Source organism: Eubalaena glacialis, chromosome X (genome assembly GCF_028564815.1).
Source record: "Eubalaena glacialis isolate mEubGla1 chromosome X, mEubGla1.1.hap2.+ XY, whole genome shotgun sequence".
NCBI classification, from domain to species: Eukaryota; Metazoa; Chordata; class Mammalia; order Artiodactyla; family Balaenidae; genus Eubalaena; species Eubalaena glacialis.
Window position 1 is genome coordinate 81,811,891 of NC_083736.1, and position 21,637 is coordinate 81,833,527.

General features: G+C 37.5%; 1 pseudogene; it reads left to right on the top strand.

Moving 5' to 3' along the window:
- Positions 1-595: 595 nt before the first annotated feature.
- On the top strand, positions 596-2,439 carry LOC133081831 (high mobility group protein B1-like; annotated as a pseudogene).
- The last annotated feature ends 19,198 nt before the right edge of the window (positions 2,440-21,637 follow it).

Consider the following 21,637-nt stretch of genomic DNA (forward strand, 5'->3'; position numbering starts at 1 on the left):
ACCAGAACAACAATTTCACACCTTCTAGTCTCTCCTCAAACCACCAATATTAGTTTATTTTCAGTCTGATATGATGGCTCTATTTCTTATTTCAAGCAACAAATAGAAATGATCTGATGACTCTCTTATCTTTCCACTAACAAACTTAGATGCATCTGTAACCAAATACTCTGCTCTTAATTTCTGTCAATATAGATGGAGTGTTCATGCTTCAACAGCAGGCCACAACATTTTTGTTTGGTTTTAAATCTGATTTATTCTCACATTCTCAACTAATTCACTCTTATGAATGTCTCCTATTCTGTATCATCAACTGTTTTCCCTATTAGATAATTCCTATCACCATAAATCATGTTGAGATCATTCATTAATTTAGTGAGTTAAGAAACATTTATTACTCTCTATTTATTATATTTTTTCTAGTGCCAAGTATATAGTAGTAAACAAATAAAATAAAAATATCTGCTTTAATGGAGGAGGTAAAATAAACAACAAACATAATATGTAACTGAACAAAGTATATACTATACAAAGTATATATTATGTATAAAATATAATGTATATATGCATAATATAACATACAAAAAGTTAGAGGATGATAAGTGCTAAGGAAAAAATAGAACATGGTAAGAGTATTTGAAAATGTTGGAGAAATGGTTCAAGTTTCAAGTGGGTTGTCAGTATAGGTCTCATTGAGAAGAAAATATTTGAGCAAATATTTGGGAAGAAAGTAGGCTATGGAAATATCTGGAGTAAGAGACAAAGTTATAGTGCCCATCATGAAACGAACTACTCTTGACCCCACATTAACTTTCAGCTGCCATCCATTTCTCTATCCTCTCAAAGTCACACTTCTTGAAAGAGATGTTTATAGTATTAATCTCCAGATACTCAAATTATGTCCTCTTTTCTGTCTATTATAATTGTTATTCTGTGCTCCCTCAGTAGCACTTGAGGCAGTTGTTGTAATATTCTTGTGGAAACACTTTCCTTTCTTGGCTACTCAAATACCAAACTCTCCTGGTTTTATTTCAACCTCACAAGCAGCGCTTTATCAGTTGTTTGTTTTGCTTGTTTGTTTGTTTTGATGAATTCTCCTCTCCTGGTTGACTTCTAAATATTGGCGTTTCTAAGGGATCCATTCAAGGGCTTCTTCTTTTCTGTATCTCCACCTTCTTCACATAATCTCTTCCTATCCCAGGGCTTTAATTACCATTCATAATCTTGTGATTCCCAACCTTTTATACTAACTCTGGCTTCTCTCTTAATCTCTAGATTCATTTATCTAATCGTCTACTTGACATCTCCTGTGGATATCTAATAAGAATTTAAATCTTAACATGTCAAAAAGATAACAGGATTTCTCCTCACCCCACCTGCCCTATCCAAGGTCTGCCCACCTCATCAAGTGTTACCACCATCCAACTGGGGTCTCAAGAAAAGGGAAAAGAGAAAACATCCTTTATTTATTCCTTTCTCTCACACCCCCACATCCAATAAACCACAAATACTATAGACTTTGCCTCCACAATATACCCCCAAATTTTTCCATTTATATCTACTTCTAGGCCTAGCCTTCTAATCTAAGTTAGTATTATCTGTCACGTAGACTATGATTCCTAACTGGTCTCACTGTTTCCATTTATGATATCCTATACTGCTTTCTCCACACAACTACCTATGTGAACTTTTTTAAAAATAAATGAGTTCTCACATTCATTGAAGTCCATTAATTTCCATATAGATAGCTCCAGGGCATGTGAGATCAGGACAGGCACTGGATGACTCTGTGTCTTGATAAAAAAAAATAACTAAACAAAGTCAATAAAGATTCTAATAAGCTGAGAGGCAAAAAGTAATCATATGCATTCCTACTGCAAACTTGCCTGGAAGAGCACAAGAAGCATCATCCAGATGCTTCAGTCAGCTTCTCAGTGTTTTCTAAGAAATGCCTACAAAGGTAGAACACATATCTATTGAAAAAAAGGAAAATTTGAAAATATGGCTAAGGCAGACAAGGCCCATTATGAAAGGGAAATGAAAAACCTCTATCCCTCTTAAAGAAGAAGAAGAAAAAAAAATAGTACAAGGATCCCAGTGCACCCAAGGGGCTTCTGCTGACCTTTTTCTTGTTTTGTTCTGAGTGTTACCCCAAAATCAAAGGAGAACACCCTGCCCTGTTCATTGGTGATGTTGCAAAGAAAATGAGAAATGTGGAATAATATTGCTTCAGATGACAGGCAGACTTATGAAAAGAGGGTTGCTGAGGTAAGAGAAAAATAGGAAAAGGATATTACTTCATACCAAGTTAAAGAAAGCCTGATGTCATTAAAAAAAAAAAAAGGTAGAGTCTTCAAGACTGAAAATAAGCAGGAAAAAGAAGAAGATAAGGAGGAGGAAGATGAAGATGATAATGAAGGAAATGATGATGAATGTTAGCTCTAATATTTTTTTTCTTGTCTAGAAACGTTTTGACCTCCCTGTACACAAATCACACCTTTTAAATTAAAAAAAAAAACAAAAACAAAAACTGAAATGTAAACCTGTTTAAGATTTGTTTTTAAAATGTGCAGTGTCTTTCTTGTATAGTTAACATGCTACCAAATGTGTCTTTAGATAGAACTGTCCTAGTGGTATTTTTAATAGCCACTAATCTTGCTTGGTACCGTGTGGAGCTCTAAATTGACAAGGAAAGCAGGTTCTCGTTGGTTTACAGCAAAAATTAGTTATATATGGGGATGGTAGTTTTTTTTATCTTCAGTTACCTCTGATGCAGCATGTAGGAAATAATTGTTGTTCCGTTAACTGAATATAACTGTAATTGAAAAATAATGCAACAGTTTTGTTGACATTCTGAATGGTTCAAAGTAAATACTTTTTAAAAATGTGTTCTTATCACTTTCATAGGTCTATAAATTTTCTTCCTGAAGGGTAGTTTTTTTCTTTTGCACATGTTTGATCACATAGACTATTACAATGTTTATCTTTTCATATAGCTAGCTGATTAAAAAAAAAACATTTTGTCTACATACCCTGCATACTTACAATGGGAATCATAAAAGTTGAGAATGTTTTCATTCACAACTGAATTTCAAATCAAAATAATCAAATTTCATATAGCCCAGTGACTTTACAAAGTGAAGAGTAATCAATTACTCACAGTATGGGAATATGAGAATCAAACATTTTAAAAGTGTGTCTTTGAAGGACTAGTAGAAAAGTATGTTCTTATCTTTACATAAGTACTCTACATTCTTTAATTCCTATTACTATGTAATAGCAGTTATATTTGTAGTTTTCACATTAAAAGAGAACTAACAATGTATCTACAAAAGTTTGGGCCTAAATTCAAGACTGCCATATTAAAATTTTTGTTGATATCACTCCCAAGGAAGGTTCTATGAAAGTGTTGGCTGTATATGTCTTTTTCCATTTATCTAAATATGGACTGCTTAGGAAAATTGAGATTCTCCATTATAGTTAAGTAGTTCTTTTAATTAATTAGGTTATCTTTTAAGATTATAATGTCACACTTAAAATAGTGTATATTTTCCTATATTGTGATTTACCCCTTTACAAATCAAATAAACATGAGAAAAGCAGAAACTTAAACTTTGCACCTCAGTACCAATTATCTAATTTGTTCAAATTCAATTTTGAATTATAAAACCCAAACTGTCATTTATTAGGATTATATGTTTTTCTGCTTAACAATTTAGGGAGTATTTTGGCAATTTTCTGTGTTTTGAGATTGTCATTATCATTATCTTCAAGTGCCAAATGTTTTAAAATATCCTTCTTGTAATTTTACATGCTTTTGTGATGTAGTGCTGTTTTGTTATATAAATCTTGAGATGGTTTCTATCCGTTTGCATTTGTTTATGTATAATTTCAGGAGGAATACTGAACATCTGGGTCCTGGATGATACTAATAAACATAATTTTAGATGTTTATAAAGAGAAAGAGGTCATGTGTCAATTTATTATTTAAACCTGTCAATGGCTTCCCATTACACCTGGGGAGGGGTGAAACAACCCTTTTCCATGCCCTACAACATCTTTCATAAGATCTGACCAGTACTTTTCTAAACTTATATACTACCACCCTCCTTCTCAATACAATATTCTACCCTAACATTTTTATGTTCCTCAACCACAACAGGTAGTTTTGTCTATGACCTTTAAATTAGCTATATCTCTGCTTGAAAAATGACATTTCCTAATTTGCTTATTTTGACCATTTAAGTCTCATTTTAAAAGGCACAGCGAAGCATTCTCTTACTATCCAATCCAAAGTATTACTCCAGGGAATCTTTATGCAATTACCTAGTTTTATGATTGTAGTAACACATAACTGATAGTTTTCTTTTTAAGTGACATTATTTAGATGTGATTGACATACTATAAACTGTATACATTTAAATGCACAATTTGATTAGTTTTGACATATGTGTACACCCTTATAGCCATCACCAATATTAAGATAGTGGGCATATCCATTACTCCCACAGCTTTTTTTTTTTTTCTTATACCTGTTAAAAAAAGAAACAATAGGCTCAAAATGGAGTCACTTGTGCTAAGCCCCCATCAGTAAACCAAGATTTAATACCTAACCAAATTGCAATTTCAGCCTCTCCCGGAAGTGTGATCTTTAACCAGTCAATCTGGAAGTACCTGGTCAGCACTAGTGAGGTAATCTGCCTCATAGACCACCACCTTTTCCCAAAAGAAGGTGACTCTATCTGAAACATTTCACTCTTTGCTAGAATAACTTCCTTGCCCTGCCTCCTTCTGCCTATAAAATCTTCCATATTATACAGCTTCTCAGAGCTTCTTTTTATCTGCTAAAGTAGGATGCTACCTGATTTAGTATCATTAAATAAAGTCAATTAGATTGTAAATTTATTCAGTTGAATACAGTTTTTTTTTTTAACAGATTTGGTGGGAGCAGCAGGACTGAAGGAGACTTCTGACAGCTTGGGGGTCAAAGAGAAACCCAGGCACTGATACCTGTGAACCTTTTGCATTCTTTGTCTTTCTTGTCATTTCCAAAAGCTGTGAGGAAATTTCTCTTCTGAGCTCTACTCACTTTGCTTCAAGTTCTCGATCTAATTGGCTTTCCAGTCTAGGAAAGCCTGAACTAGCAGATGGTTCCAGTCAAAACACAAGCCCCTAGCCCTTGGTTCAGCCCACAACTCCCCCATTTGAATGGAAAACCCCAGCCCTTGGTTCTGTCCCAGATTCCATGCTGGGAACTGCTGTCAGTTTAGTCTATAATTCCCCAGTTGCTTGGAATCCTTTCCCAGATTCAATGCTAGGAACTGCAGGTAGCAGCTGAAGTTTCCCATTTGTTTGGAATCAGTCCACAGTATCCATCTTTGGGGTCTGCTGGTTCACTCTTTTCCCCAGTTGCAGGTTCTATGTTGGGAATTGATGGTGTGCACCGGGCCTTCTTTAGGCCAGGCCACAGTAACATCTCTTGATTACTGCTGGTGTGTTATGGTGCACATGTTTATTTGTCTTGTTTAGGGTACATAAAACCTATTGCTAATGAGAAGCTCAGAAGCCAAAAAGTCACAAAAATGGTGGACATTTGTCAAGCACTTAAAAGCTATTAAGGCACTTATCACCTAACTCTAAGACTCCTGTGTTAAGATAAGTCGGTCACAGAATGGGTTCAATTTACAGTAGGTCACCTGCCAAACTCAAGAAACTTTTCATGCAGTGAGGTACACTGTCCAACACTACACAACCTTGAAACCAGTGGCATATCCCCCTTGGTATCAATTTGGCTCCAAGAGACCCAAGGCTTGGGACCCTTATGCTCCAAAGAGACAAGTGCACCACCTTCTGACACACTTGCCTATTTTGTGTCTAAGAACTATGGTTCCAGAAGCTATATCTACAAAAATAACAAAAGTTAAACACACAGAAGGTATCTAGAACAACACCTAGGCCTCCCCTATTACACCCTCCTAGGAGGTCCATCACCAAAACACTGGCCCAGGAATTGATATCTCAGTTGTAATCAACTGAAACACTGGAAAGGAGATTTTCCTCAAAGGCCCTGTGCAGTTTCTTCAACATTAACTTGAATGCCCTTATATCTACCTCCAAAGAGAGCTCCCATATGGGCCCCTACTAGAGATGAAAAGAGTCTGAATGATTTCCTGGTAAACTGCTACTTTATTCCCTTAAACAGCCAAGAGAAAAAAAAAAAAAAACTTGCCAAATTCTGGTAGATACCAGAACCTGCAGAGGAGATGCTGGAAAAATTGGCAGGATCCAGAAAATGTTGAGAATTCTTATCACAAAGTCAGGTCTCCTGAATTTCTTTCTGTAGTGCCCAGTTGGGAGAGGAAAATAAAATTTCATGTTCCTTTCCAAATCCAGACCTAGTTATTGATCTTTTCTCTCCCAAGAATAGCTATTTCCTTTTTGCTTGTCTCATTTCAGGTCCTAAGAACTTGGCTTAGCTTTCTGCCTGCCTGGGACATGCAAGTTGTCTGTTCTTTCTTTTGTCTAACTTTGTGAGTGACTCTGGATTTGGGGACGGTAGTATCCCTTGCACCCTCTTTGGAGACCCCTCTTACATCCAAGGAGGATTGTTCAATACTGACTGAAAACTTACAATGAAAATTAAATTTTCATTGGAAAATTTAATATGAGGAAAATATATTTCGTGTTTTAACAAAATAATTTCCTGTGCTTTGTGTTACCTTTATCATCACATCTTTGATTACTTAAGATAACAGTCTTTTCACTATCAAGAGCTAAGTTTTGCTCACAACTATGTAACCTTCTGTATTTGCCTTTGAAATATTTTATTGTCACTTTGGTCAAATAGATAATTAAGTATAGTTTTATAATGATCTATGATCCTGTTTAGTCAGGTGTTCAAAACTTTTAATATTTTTTGACAAACTTCCCAAAATCAAATTCTAAATGAAACCTTTTTGACCTTGAACTAATTTGGGGATTTTCCAGAGGTCCCCTGGAACATCTCAAAAGAATATTTTTCTCTCCATATAAAAAGAGACATGCTAAACTAACTAGGCTTAATTGATGTGTTAAATTACCTAGGAAGCATTGTCAAATAAGAAGTAATAATTATGATAGAGTTGTACAGTTATATAAGTGTTCCAGAAAGTGTATGAAATTCCTGGAAATCTGATATGTCCTGGTGTAGTATTATCAGTCATCATTCTAGTTATCATCTTAGAATGTTGTATGACACAGAAATCACCAAATTTCTTTGTCACTTCCATTATAATAAATACTCCTTTAATTTTTAACAATGGGAATTTTGTCTTTGTCATTTACAACGTTATTGTTTAATTCATATGCTTTTGCAAAAATGTTCCTACAAAAGGGCTTCATCTTCAAGGAGATTCACAAAGAGGACTTTGACAAGTACAGGTCTCTGATAATTTTAAGATCATAAAACTGAAGTGGGTAAGAATTTCTAGAACTAATAGAAAAACTGGATTCAAGCAGAACAAGTATTAATTACATGGGACTGAATTAACTGAGAAGGATGATTATAATTTCATGATTTTTTTCTGAAACGTTGCTGGTTTCTTGATGTTTTGTTTTTCCAGATTTAAGGAAACTTTTCTCTTAAGCTATTTGTGACTTAGAGCAATTTGGTAAAGTATACCTTTGTAAACAAAGATGAAACATTTACTTTTTTCCCTACCTGATCCTTCCAGAATTTGGAAACCCTCATGTATTCTTTTTATGTTAGTTATTAGCAAAAATTTAATTAAAAAACTGTTCTCCTTATAATAGGACACAATTGGAAACATTGGCTATGTTACCAAGGTTTTAACTGGAATGCCATATTTGAGAGAGATCTACATAGACTACATAGACTCAGATACAACAAGATAGCTTTAAAGGAACTCAGGTTGACTTTATGGAGCTACAAAAGATTCTTGTAAAAATTGTCCTAGTACCTTGCTTAGAGTGTTCGCAACAGCCTTACTAGGTAAAGTCCCTGGCTTAGCTTCCTGGGTCTCAGAGGATTTTTAAGAGTTCAATCTTAAAAAAAGCACTTATGGTGAATTGCTATTCTTGCTGCACTTATGTAAATAAGCAGGCCAACTTTGATACAAACTAGTTTTTCTGTAATTGTCTTGGAAAAAATTGGAGGTGATTATAGAGAGAAAAATTATGTTTGCTCCTTTGTAGATATTAGATTCTAATTCTGTTAATTTTCTTTGAGGTTTTTGTTATATACCTGCAAACTGGACTAGAGCCTGAATTCTAGTTTTCTCAAATATCTAGCTATGACTCTCCCAACTAACATTTCAAATTTTCACCCACCCTTCTGGTTTGGAATTGCTAAGAACAAAGACTGCCCTTGAATCTCCTTGGAAGGGACTATACTGGGTCCGCCTCACTACCCAGATGGCAGCCAAACTTCAGGGATTTGAACATTGGGTATACAACCCACAGCTGCAGAAAGCTTCACCTGAAATCTCACCCCGTGCAAAAGGTGAAGACATCAAAATCAAACTGACCAGGAAAAGAAGTAGCTGACATTGAGGTAGACCACTTCCACCCAAGATGCTGGATCAAGACTTCATACTTTAACTAAACATGAAACATTTTCTTCTTTTCTTTCTTTCCTTTACTCTGACATTGGCCTGGGAAGACAATACCATCACTTGTATCTCCCAGGCCATTGCTAATGGCAGTAACCTTTCAGACTTCTACATTTATCATCCAAAACTCTGATCTGTCCATTAACAGTGCCACTTTAGTTGGAGTGGTTTGTGCCCCAAAAGGATTTATCTTTAACTGTGGTGTCTATCATTCCTGGGCCTATGACTGCCTTAAGTGCCTGGCACATAACTGGGCAATGCCTCTTTTGTTATCTAACTGTGCCTGTAACTGTTCACAAATGAACTGAGATACCTCATTGATCAGCTCCCCTGAATTTACATCATTGAGTTAGAAAGTGCCTACAAGAAGGCATGTATGATTCAGGATTTGCTTCCTTTGGTAAGGCCTTGCTTCCCTGGTTTGGAGTGAGTACAAATCATTTATCTCTCCTTAATTCTTGAAGATATTGCAAAATCCACCACTAGAGCAATAGCTGTCAAACAGAAATTCTTAGATTCTCTGATCAAAGTTGTTCTTAATAATAGGATAGCCCTTGACTATCTTTTGGCTGAAAAAGGAAGTATCTGTGTTGTGATTAACACCACTTTCTGCACCTGGTTTGACACTCCTGGGGAAGTTGAAACTCAGCTATGAAAAATTACTGAACCAGCCACTTGGCTTAAGAAAGTAGTTCTTTCAATGGGGTCTTTCTTTGACTTACTTGATTTTGATTGGTTCGGTTCTTAAGGACCATGGCTCCAAAGCACATTCTAGACATTGGGAATTATCTTGCTTATAATAATCATAGCAGTATCCCTGGTGCACTGTATTTTCTCAAAAGCTTTAAATGCATGTTCACAGCTGCTAACCATCAAGCCAATGATCTACCTAAGACTAGAAGATCGAAAAGGGAACACAGAGAATGACAAACTCAAAAAATGTGAACCTGAAGTCATGACCTGTGAATACCATATTAGTATCAGCAAAAGCTATGAGAACTTCAATGTGGTAGTTGGGGGTGGGGCTAATACCTTAAATATTTTATCACATCTTTCAGTTAAGCTGAGAGTTTGATCAGAGGAGGGAATTGTTAACCAAAAAAAAAAAAAAAGAAAAGAAAGAAAGAAAGAACAGGCCCAAAATGGAGTCACTTGTGCTAAGCCTCACATCAGCAATCCAAGACTTAATACCTAACCTAACTGAAGTTTCAGCCTCTCTCAGAAATGTGACCTTTAACCAGTCCATCTGGAATTACCTGGTTAGCACTAGTGAGGTAATATGCCTGATAGACCATAGTCTTTTCCCAAAAGAAGGCAACCTTTTCTGAAACAATCTGAGTCTTCCATTTTTCATAGTTCCTCGGAGGTCCTTTCTATCTAATAAATTGGGATGCGCAATTCATGAATAATGAAATAAAGTCAATTAAATCTTTACATTTACTCAGTTTAATTTTGTTTTAACACACCATTGCAATTCTTCCTTATCATCCCTCTTTGACCCCTCCTCTCGTTTGTAGGTCACCACTGATATGCTTTTTGTCATTATATTGATACATTAGAGTTAATTTTCTAGAATTTCATATAAGTGGAATATAGGGTACATACACTTTTATAACTGGCTTCTTTTACTCAACATAATTGTTTTGAGGTTCATCTATGTTGTTGTATATATCAATAGTTCATTCTTTTGTACAAAAGTATCACATTGTATGGATATATGACAGTTTATCAGTTTGCTTGGTGTATTCGTTTTCTAGGGCTGCTGTAACAAGGTACCACAGACTGGGTGGCTTAAACAACAGAAATTTACTTTCTCATAATTCTAGAGGCTAGAAGTTTGAGATCAAGGTGTCTGCAGGGTTTTTTTTCTTCTGTAGCCTCTCTCCTTTGCTTGTAAATTGCTGCCTTCTATGTTCTCACATGGTTACCCATGAGTATATGTGTGTCTGTGCCCTAATCTCCTCTTCTTAAAAGGACATCAGACATAATTGGATTTGAACCCATCCTAATGACCTCCTTTAACCTTAATTACATTGTGTAAAGATCCTATCTCCCAGTACAGTAATTCTGAGACACTGGGGGTAAGAATTCAACATATGAATTGGGAGGGAACACAATTCAGCTCATAGCACCTGCTGATAAGTATTTGTGTTATTTTCAGTTTTAGGCTATCAAAATTAAATGAACAAATACAGACACTATGAACATTTGTATAAAGCTCTTTAAACAGTTTTTGATGTAATATAAAAATTATATATATATAGTTTCTGCCCTTGATTCTTGGCACTGAGCTCTTGAAACTTGTAAATTCCTATGTGATAAGTAATCTGGTATAAAATGATCAAGTTTTGTTTATCTTTCCTGCCATTGGAGAAGTTGTGACTTAAAAAAGGAATATTACAGTACAAATGGAAATATTATATCAAGAAAAAACTACATGTGTGAAATAATAGAACATACATTGATTTCTGCCCCCAGTTCTTGGCACAGAGCTCCCAACACCCTTGTAATTTCTTAAGTAATAAGAGCACTAGAAACATCTTTCATTTTAATATCTGGTCTTTGACCCTGGTCCTGATGCATGGCTCCTAAATCCCTTGGAATTTTGTAAATGATAGGAGTGTCTTTTGTTCTAATGTAGTGAATCTGGGGGAGTTATTGGATGGCTTTGGATGGGGGCTGCTGATTACCAGAAAGACCAAAACATGATCAGAAGCTTAGAATTTTCAGCCCCACTCCCCTTTTCCAGAGAGGGCATAGGAGCTGAAAATGGAGTTTATAATTGATTATGTGAGGAAGCCTCATAAAATCCCAACACTATAGGATTCAGGGAGCTTCCAGGTAGGTGAACACATCCACATACTGGGAGGGTGACAAACCTCAACTCCACGGAGACAGAATCTCCTGCATTCAAGACCCTCCCAGACCTCACCCTATTATTTTTTCATCCATAGCCTTTATCATAGCTTTTAATAAACTAGTAAACATAAGTTCTTCCCTGAGTTCTGTAAACTCTTCTGGCAAATAATTGAATCCAAGAGGGAAGAGGTCATGGGAGCATCTGATTTGTCACCAAGCCAGACAGAATTTGTGTGTAACTTGGGTACCTACTATTTGCAATTGGCATCTGAAGTGGGGGACAGTCTCATGGGACTGATCCCTTAACCTGCTGTGGGATCTGATGTTATCTCCAGGGAGATAGTGTCAGAAATGAGTTAAATCGTAGGAAATTAAGTTGGTGTCAAAAGAACTGCTTGATGTGGAAAAAAGTCTCACACATTTGGTGACCAGAAGAGTCAGAAGTATCGTGAGTGTGGTGGTAGTGTGAGCGTACAGGATAAATGCAGGAGGAAGGACTAAGGTTTTGTTTTTTTTTTTTCTTTACAGTTGGTATCACAAAAAGGGATTTGCTAGATCATCCCTGGCTCAAAGAAACATGTGGCTTAGAAAAAGAAAATATAAAAGTGTGGAAGTTGAAGAACATTTGTTTCCTAGGTGGCCCCATGATCACCCATGGTATGGGGCAGCAGCTGTGCTGTGATCAGTTACTAAAGGTAAAATGTACCATTGAAACCAAGCCCCCCTAGAACTGAGTTCCCTTTCTGAGTTTATGAATATCTCTCTATCCAAAACTTTATTCCCTTGCTTGTCTCCTCTGACCGCAATCCCTTCCTTGTTTTCTCTGAACACAATCCTGTGTTAATTAAACACTAATCAACTAGAGTCAGATGACTAAGATTGCTGTTATTGATAACATGGTTACTGTACTAAAATGGCTGTTGTTGATATCATTGTTAACCTACAAACTCGGGTTGTTTCTCCAAGCAACATGATCTCACAAATCCCCAAGCCATGGGCCATCTGGCCAGAGAATTGTAAGCCAGAGACATCCTGACTCCCGAAACCATGGTTAAGAAATATCACAGAAATGTCACATGACACTGATTAATCCCAGTTCCTTTGTTCTTCCCCTTTAAAATATCCCTAACTGAAAGACCAAGAGTGCGTGGATCTGAGACTTGTCTCCCACTGCCTTCCTTGGCACCATGAAAATAAATCCTTACTTTGCTGTAAGCACTTGCTGTCAGAATTTGGCTTTCTGCAAAACGGGCACATGATCCCTTGCTCAGTTACACCAATGGAATTTAGAGATCAATCCAAATCCCTGGGAGTTGGTTCACTGGATGCATAAGAAAACACAAACTAGCGAGAAAAAGGCAAAATCCCTTGGTTATTGTTATATGTAATAAGCAAAATTAAATTAAAAGTGTGTAGGTCAGGCCTTGATGCTAGACCAAGCTCAAATTTTGGTCAGTTTGAGTTGCTTCCACTAGCCTCAAAGCTGCTTTCCAAGGGAAGAAGTATTCAGGGACAGCAGAAAACACCTCTAAGACCTTGGGTCACCAAGAAGGTAGCCAGTAGGGGTGGCGGGAGGGCAAAATCAAGAAACTATTGAAACCAGGAGGGTATAGTATGAAGGAATTATTTTATTTTGTAAATTGGTGTCATCTGCTTCCTGGAGAACTTTTACTGAAATGGATTGTGAGAGTAACTTATTTGGGGGCTGTCTTTGGTTTTGAATACTGCAGAGTGAAGAGAATGTTTAGGTTGATACAGGACCCTCAGCTCACTATGGAACAATCACAGATGGCTATATGTGATCCAGCCACACAGGACATTATTCTTAAGGAAACAGCCAGCTTGGTGGACTGAGTAAAAGTCACTGTTAGGTCTGTTTACCCTGAAAAGGGGAACTGCCCAATTCCCCGGTAAATGCCAAGTGGAACAGTCTGGGTGAAGCAGCTGATATGCTTCATATGCAAGCCATGTGGGACTGGCTTTATGCTGTCCAGGATATTTACCTGTTAAATATGCCCATTAGATATCCAGATCATGGTAAATGCTGTGATTAAGGGGGACCTTTTCACCTGGGCACCCCATATAACTTTATTGATATAAAAACAAAGGGCAATTTGGGAAGCCTTATCAATTTTGCTGTATAGGCTTTCCCTCATCGGTTTACAGATGCTAATGAAAATATTAGGTTAATTAATAGGAGAAGGGAAAAGGCAGAGTAGAGAATCAAGAGACAGATCTTAGCTGGGTGGAATTTTTTAAATGTTTATTATGAAATAAGCTGAATAAAGCAAATATTGATGAGAATGGAACAAAGAGGAAAAAGAAAGAAGAGTGTCATGGGACCCATACCAGCAGGGTGTAAATCTTTAGATAATTATTAATAAATGGGATAAATTACATAGAAATGAATGGGATTTAAAAAAGTTTTAATATAGCACTACCAAAGATTGGGTGGGCCAAAGGGGCCACTTTCAGGTTCCCCAACACTAAAGGGCCCCAAACAAGCCTGCTCTATTTATCCAGTTTGGAAAATTTAAAAATATGGAAGGGAGAGATTACAATGAGAAACCTGACAAACGATAGCTTGTGGCATTGGTTAAGCAGATCAATCAAGTTAAAGATGGATGAAAGGACAATCCCTTGAGTCCCTTGGCTTGACCCCTCACTGAAGACCCAAAGCGTTTTGCACAAGACTGGGTAAAACAGTCAGGGAGTAAAGAAGTTTCTAGGATCCCTTGATTCAGGAGCCACATGCACTGAGGTACCAAAACCCATTGGTGAAGCCCTGACTTGGGCTACAATTAGACTGAGAGAACATAAAAATATAAGAGCCAATAAGAGCATAAAAGTTGGAAGGTTTTAAACAGGATTTATGTAAAGAAGGTGTGTCTCCTTGACCTGAATTTGTTATAGGAATGGATATTATGTCATACAGGGGAACACTTCCCCTGCCTAGTATCGTAAAACAGAGGCATGTAAATTCACCCTTCAAGAATATTAATCAGAAATGCTAAATGGGAATCAGTAAGCTTCCCTGGGCCTACACATTGTGAAATAAAAGCTGAAATGTTGGTAGGGAAAAATTCTCTGTGTGATAGCATCATTTGGAACATAGACTGGGGCTTATGGCAAAAGTCTGTGAGCACCTCTGAGCAATAACTAATGGGATTCTGAACTAGAGAATTTCCACTTGAAGGCTATTTACTACCTTGCTATCAGATATTGATTGAAGCTTCGCTTATGACTGAAGGACATGAAATGATCTTAAAATCTGAACTACCCACAATACCTAAGATGATATAAGAAACTAGTAGTTTTCTGGTGTCATTTTTAGGATTTTCTATGTATACTATCACATCATATTCAAACAGTGACAGTTTTACTTCTTCTTTTCCAATTTGGATTCCTTTTATTTCTTATTCTTCTCTGATTGCCATGGCTAAAACTTCCAAAGCTATGTTGAATAATAGTGGTGAGAGTGGGCACCCTTGTCTTGTTCCTGATCTTAGAGGAAATGCTTTCAGTTTTTCACCTTTGAGAATGATGTTGGCTGTGGGTTTGTCATATATGGCTCTTATTATGTTGAGGTAGATTCCCCCTATGCCCACTTTCTGGAGAGTTTTTTTTCATAAATGTGTGTTGAATTTTGTCAAAAGCTTTTTCAGCATCTATTGAGATGATCATATGGTTTTTATCCTTCAGTTTGTTAAGATGGTGTATCACATTGATTGATTTGTGTATATTGAATAATCCTTGCATTCTTGGGATAAACCCCACTTGATCATGGTGTATGATCCTTTTAATGTGCTGTTGGATTTTGTTTGCTAGTATTTTGTTGAGGATTTTTGCATCTATGTTCATCAGTGATATTGACCTGTAATTTTCTTTTTTTGTGACATCTTTGTCTGGTTTTGGTATCAGGGTGATGGTGGTCTCATAGAATGAGTTTGGGAGTGTTCCTCCCTCTGCTATATTTTGGAAGAGTTTGAGAAGGGTAGGTGTTAGCTATTCTCTAAATATTGGATAAAATTCACCTGTGAAGCCATCTGGTCCTGGGCTTTTGTTTGTTGGAAGATTTTTAATCACAGTTTCAATTTCAGTGCATGTGATTGGTCTGTTTGTATTTTCTATTTCTTCCTGGTTCAGTCTTAGAAGGTTGTACTTTTCTAAGAACTTGTCTATTTCTTCCAGGTTGTCCATTTTATTGGCCTATAGTTCCTTGTAGTAGTCTCTCATGATCCTTTGTATTTCTGCAGTGTCAGATGTTACTTCTCCTTTTTCATTTCTAATTCTGCTGATTTGAGTCTTTTCCCTTTTTTTCCCTGGTAAGTCTGCCTAATGGTTTATTAATTTTTTTGTCTTCTCAAAGAACCAGCTTTTAGGTTTATTGATCTTTGCTATTGTTTTCTTCATTTCTTTTTCATTTATTTCTGTTCTGATCTTTATGATTTCTTTCCTTCTGCTAACTTTGGGGTTTTTTTTTGTTCTTCTTTCTCTAATTGCTTTAGGTGTAAGGTTAGGTTGTTTATTTGAGATGTTTCTTGTTTCTTAAGGTAGGATTGTACTGCTATAAACTTCCCTCTTAGAACTGCTTTTGCTTTGTTTTCATTGTCATTTGTTTCTAGGTATTTTTTGATTTCCTCTTTGATTTCTTCATTGACCTCTTGGTTGTTTAGTAGCGTACTGGTTAACCTCTATGTGTGTGTGTTTTTTACAGTTTTTTTCCTGTAATTGATATCTAGTCTCATAGTGTTGTGGTCAGAAAAGATACTTGATACGATTTCAATTTTCTTAAATTTACTGAGTCTTGGTTTGTGACCCAAGGTATGATCTATCCTGGTGAATGTTCCGAGTGCACTTGAGAAGAAAGTGTATTCTGTTGTTTTTGAATGGGATGTCCTTTAAATATCGATTAAGTCCTTCTGGTCTAATGTGTCATTTAAAACATGTGTTTCCTCATTTATTTTCTGTTTGGATGACCTGTCCATTGGTGTTAGTGGGTTGTTAAAATCCTCTACTATTATTGTGTCACTGTTTATTTCCCCTTTTATGGCTGTTAGCATTTGCTTTATGTATTGAGTTGCTCATATGTTAGGTGCATAGATATTTTCAATTGTTATATCTTCTTCTTTTATTGATGCGTTGATCATTATGTAGTGTCCTTCTTTGTCTCTTGTAATAGTCTTTATTTTAAAGTCTATTTTGTCTGGTATGAGAATTGCTCTTCATGCTTTCTTTTGATTTCCATTCACATGGAATATCTTTTTGCATCCCCTCACTTTCAGTTTATATATGTCTCTAGGTCAGATGTGGGTCTCTTTTAGATGGCATATATACGGGTCTTATTTTTGTATGCATTCAGCCAGTCTGTGTTTTTTGGTTGCAGCATTTAACCCATTTACATTTAAGGTAATTATTGATATTTATGCTCCTATTACCATTTTCTTTTTTGTTTTGTGTTTGTGTTTGTAGGTCATTTCCTTCTCTTGTGTTTCCTGCCTAGAGAAGTTCCTTTAGCATTTGTTGTAAAGCTGGTTTGGTGGTGATGAATTCTCTTAACTTTTGTTTGTCTGTAAAGCTTTTCATTTCTCCATCAAATCTGAATGAGATCCTTGCTGGGTAGAGTAATCTTGGTTGTAGCTTTTTCCCTTTCATCACTTTAAATGTATCCTGCCACTCCTTCTGTCCTGCAGATTTTCTGCTGAAAGATCAGCTGTTAACCTTATGGGGATCCCCTTTTATATTACTTTTTGCTTTTCCCTTGCTGCTTTTAATATTTTTTGTGTGTGTTTAAGTTTTGTTAGTTTGATTAGTATGTGTCTCGGCATGTTTCTCCTTGGTTTTATCCTATATGGGACTCTCTGCACTTCCTGGACTTGAATGAATATTTCCTTTTCCATGTTAGGGAAGTTTTCAACTATAATCTCTTCAAATATTTTCTCAGACACATTATTTTTTCTTCTTCTTCTGGGACGCCTATAATTCAATTGTTGGTGCACTTAATGTTGTCCCAGAGGTCTCTGAGACTGTCTTCAATTGTTTTCATTCTTTTTTTCTTTATGCTGCTCTGCAGCAGTTATTTCCACCATTCTATCTTCCAGCTCACTTCTCTTTTCTTCTTTCTCAGTTATTCTGCTCTTGATTCCTTCTAGAGTATTTTTAATTTCAGTTAGTTATTGTGCTGTTCATTACTGTTTATTTGCTGTTTATTTCTCCTAGGTCCTTGTTAAACGTTTCTTGTATTTTCTCTATTCTATTTCCGAGATTTTGGATCTTCTTTATTATCATTAGTCTGAATTCTTTTTCATGTAGTTTGCATATTTCCTCTTCATTTATTTGGTCTTGTGGGTTTTTATCTTGCCCCTTTTCCTGCAAGGTATTTCTCTGTCTTCTCATTGTGTCTAATTATAGTATTTGAGGTCTCCTTTCCCTAGGTTACAGGCTTGTAGTTCCTCTTGCTTCTATTCTCTGCCCCCAGTGGTGGCGTTGGTCCAGTGTCTTGTGTAGGCTTCCTAATCAAGGGACTGGTGCCTGCTTTCTGGTGGGTGGAGCTGTGTATTTTCTTTCTGATGAGCAGGGCTGTGTTGGGTGGTGTGTTTTGGGTTGTCTATGAGCTTAGTAAGACTTTAGGTAGTCTGTGTGTTGATTTGTGGGTTTGTGTTCCTGTCTTATTTGTTGTTTGGTGTGAAGCATCCAGCACTGGGAGCTGCAGGCAGTTGGGTGGAGCCAGGTCTTGGATTCAGATAGAGGCCTCCATGAGAGCTCTTGGCAATTAATCTTCCCTGGGGCTGGGAATTCTCTAGTGGTCCAGCGTCCTGGACTCTGTGCTCCCACCCCAGAGCCTCAGGCCCAACTTCCGATTGAGGAAACAACACCCCGCAAGTCGCTCATCTCAGCAATAAAGGAAATTGAAAAAAAAAAAAAGACTACAAAAACCCAGACAAATTGTCAAAAGTAAAATCAAACAAACAAAAACAGAAACAAGGAAACACACACACACACACACACACACACATACAAAGAAAAACACAGCCAAATAAAACAAAAAGCAAGAGAACACCAGACAATCAGAAGAACCCAAAACCGAAATCAAACAACTAGAATCAGAACTAAGAAAAACACAAAACCTAAATACAAAACCAAAGCTGTGTGCCAACTGAGGAATAAAGCAAGGAAATGGAGCAATCTGATTAAAATGATTAAAAAAGTAAAATAATATAAAAAGGGAAAAAACACAGAACAATAGAAAAGCAAATTAGAAATGGAAATATATAAAATATATAAATATATAATATATATTAAAGAAAAAGAAGAAAAAAAAGGGGAAAGAACACAGAACAACAGAAAAGCAAAGTAAAAATAGAAATATTTAAAAAATAAAATAAATAAATAAAAATATCTTATAAAACACGAAGATCCCAAAAAACTAAATGAAAAAAAAAACTAAAACAACAACAACAACAACAAAAACAAAAAAAGCCAGAACCAACAACAGAATGAATCAAAACATAATAAAATTAATAGTAATAATTATGTTTCCCTGGGGTCTCACACGTGTTCTTGCACACACTGTGAGCCACAGCCCACCTCTGTCTCCCCAAGAGGCCCTCCTCTGCCTCTGGGTTGATTTCTGGACCTGCTGAGGGCCCTGTGGGCACCACTCAGACTCTGATCTGACCCAATTCCTGCGTGTGCTTGCCCCCAAAGTCCACAGCTGCCAGAGCTAGATTGTTTTCATTTGTGGGACCACTCATCATTGACTCAGATATTCCATTGACACAGGGTCTACCTAGCTGATCGTGGGGATTTAATCTGCAGCTTGTACAGCTGATGGAAATATTTTTGATCCTCTCCTTAGTCGCCCCATCCCTGGGGTTCAGCTTTGGTTTTATCCCCACCTCTGCATGTTATCCATCCACAGAAGTCTGGTCCTGAGGCTGCCTTGGAGCTCTTGGGTCTGCCCCAGTAAGGACAGGGTGCAGATGTGGTATGACTGCTTGGATTGTGAGAGCCCGGTGGTGCCAAATGAGCAGGGAAGCTGGCAGCCATGGGTGCAATAAACATGGCCCTAGTGAGGGCCTTTACTGGCATCTGGTGTAAGGTGCATAAGGGCCAGCCCTGGCCAGGCTTTTTCTGGTGCCTGGCAGCTGGCATGCAAGGGCCAGCCCTGAGAGGCTTATTTTTTTTTATTGCCCTGTAGCTGGTTTATGAGGTCCAGCCCTGAGGGTTTTTTTTTATTGCTCAGTGACCGGCATGTGAGAGCCAGCCCTGAGAGGGCTTCTTTTATTGTTTGTCGGCAGGTGCCAGTGTGTGGGGAGAGAGAGGCTACAATAGTGGCTCCTCCCCCTGGGTGTGTCTCAGCAGTGGTGCCCTGCTTCCATGGCAGTCTAGTCTTCTTCTGTAGGCATTCCCTGCTGTGGATTTCATCCCCCCCATCCCCTCAGTCCATCTCCCCACAGCCAACAGAACTTCTCACTCCACATCTGTTCTCCAGTCTCCACGTTCCAGCTCCCAGCTCCTTTGCACACCTGTGAACACACATCCCAGTCTGGGGCATGTAGGGAGCAGTATGGACCATCTGTGTAGTTCTCACTCTGTCCCATCTGCCACAGCTCGGCCACTTCACTCTCTTCCAACAGCCTCAAATGCTTCCCTTTGGTCCCAATCAATTCCCCCATCAGAGAGGGGGTTTCCCCATTAGAGAGAGGTTTCCCTGAATTCGGGAATCTCTCCTCTGCTTCAGATCCCCTGCCCCGGGGTGCAGGTCCTGTCCTGCTTCCTATCCTCCTCCTTCTCGCTTCTTTTTTTCATCCTACCCAGTTATGCAGGGATCTTTATAGTCCTTTCCAGTGTCCAAGGTCTTCTGCTAGTTTTTAGCCAGTGTTCTGTGAGAATTGTTGCATCTATAGATGTATTCCTGATGCATCTGTGGAGAGATGAACTCCACCTCCTCCTACTCCTCCGCCATCTTCCATAAGTTGCTATTGGTAATTTGATAGGGATTGCATTGAATCTGTAGGTTGCCTTGGGTAGTATGGTCATTTTAACAGTATTGACTCTTCCAATCCAAGAACAAAGTATATCTTTCCATCTGTTCATGTCATGTTTTTAATCTTTATCTCAGGATTTCTAAGGGTCTGATGGGTCAGAATGTGCCTTTACCCCATCTGGCAAAATTGAGATTAACCGTGAATTCAGCTATACTCCTTGGTGGTAAAAATAACACAGAAGTTCTATGCTTATATATTCTTATATTATCTGAATAGAAATGGACTGAGGGGAAGGGCTTGCTAGACTAATATTGCTACCTGCAATCTAGATCAGCACAGTGCCAAAACTAATGTCCCTTCAAAAGGTAAAAATGTTTAGGTATAAATAGAGAGAAGGAAAAATAGTAGCTTTGGGTAAAATAAATAATACACGGGATATGTATTAAGGGAAATCCAATATTACACTGACACTTCAAAAGAGACTCAGAGCAAGAGATGACATTGTCTCTTAGCTTGATGATACCAGATGCCTGAAAGGGTGAAGCCATATATTCCTGACACTATTGCAGATTTTGGAACCTGAGAAGACTGAATGGAAGTGTAGGGGCAGAAATTTTTTTCTTCTTCCCTTCTATGTTCTCTAGCTTGTCTAATAATTAAATTGACATATGACAGATTAACAGGAGAAAACCAAATTTCATACATATAGGAGTCCCAGAGACATCAAACCCAAAGATATTCAGGCAATTGAGGCTTATATGCCATCCTGAGGTAAGGAAAAGGGGGTACGGAGCTTCAAAAGGAAAGGAGACAATTCACAGAAAGAGGAGAAGAGCAAACGTTTGGTAAACAAATATTTGCCATGCCATGCAGGTAAGTATTTCTGATAAAAAATTATTTTTGATACTAACTTTCTCCTGGTGCAGGCACCCTATCTAAATTCTTTTAGGCAGTTAAGGGAAGGTAAACAGCTCTTCTTCTGTTGGGCCTTGACTGTCTTCAGCTCAAAATAATCTACATGTCAAAGTGGCCTTCTTGGGGTTCACATATTCTGCTCCCTTTCAGAAGCCTGCAAACCTGTAGCCTTGCCCTGAGAAATATTTTCATACAGTGATGGACTGGATATTTATTAATGATTGAATGGGATTCTAGTAAAGTGCCAGTATCTTTTTATCATTA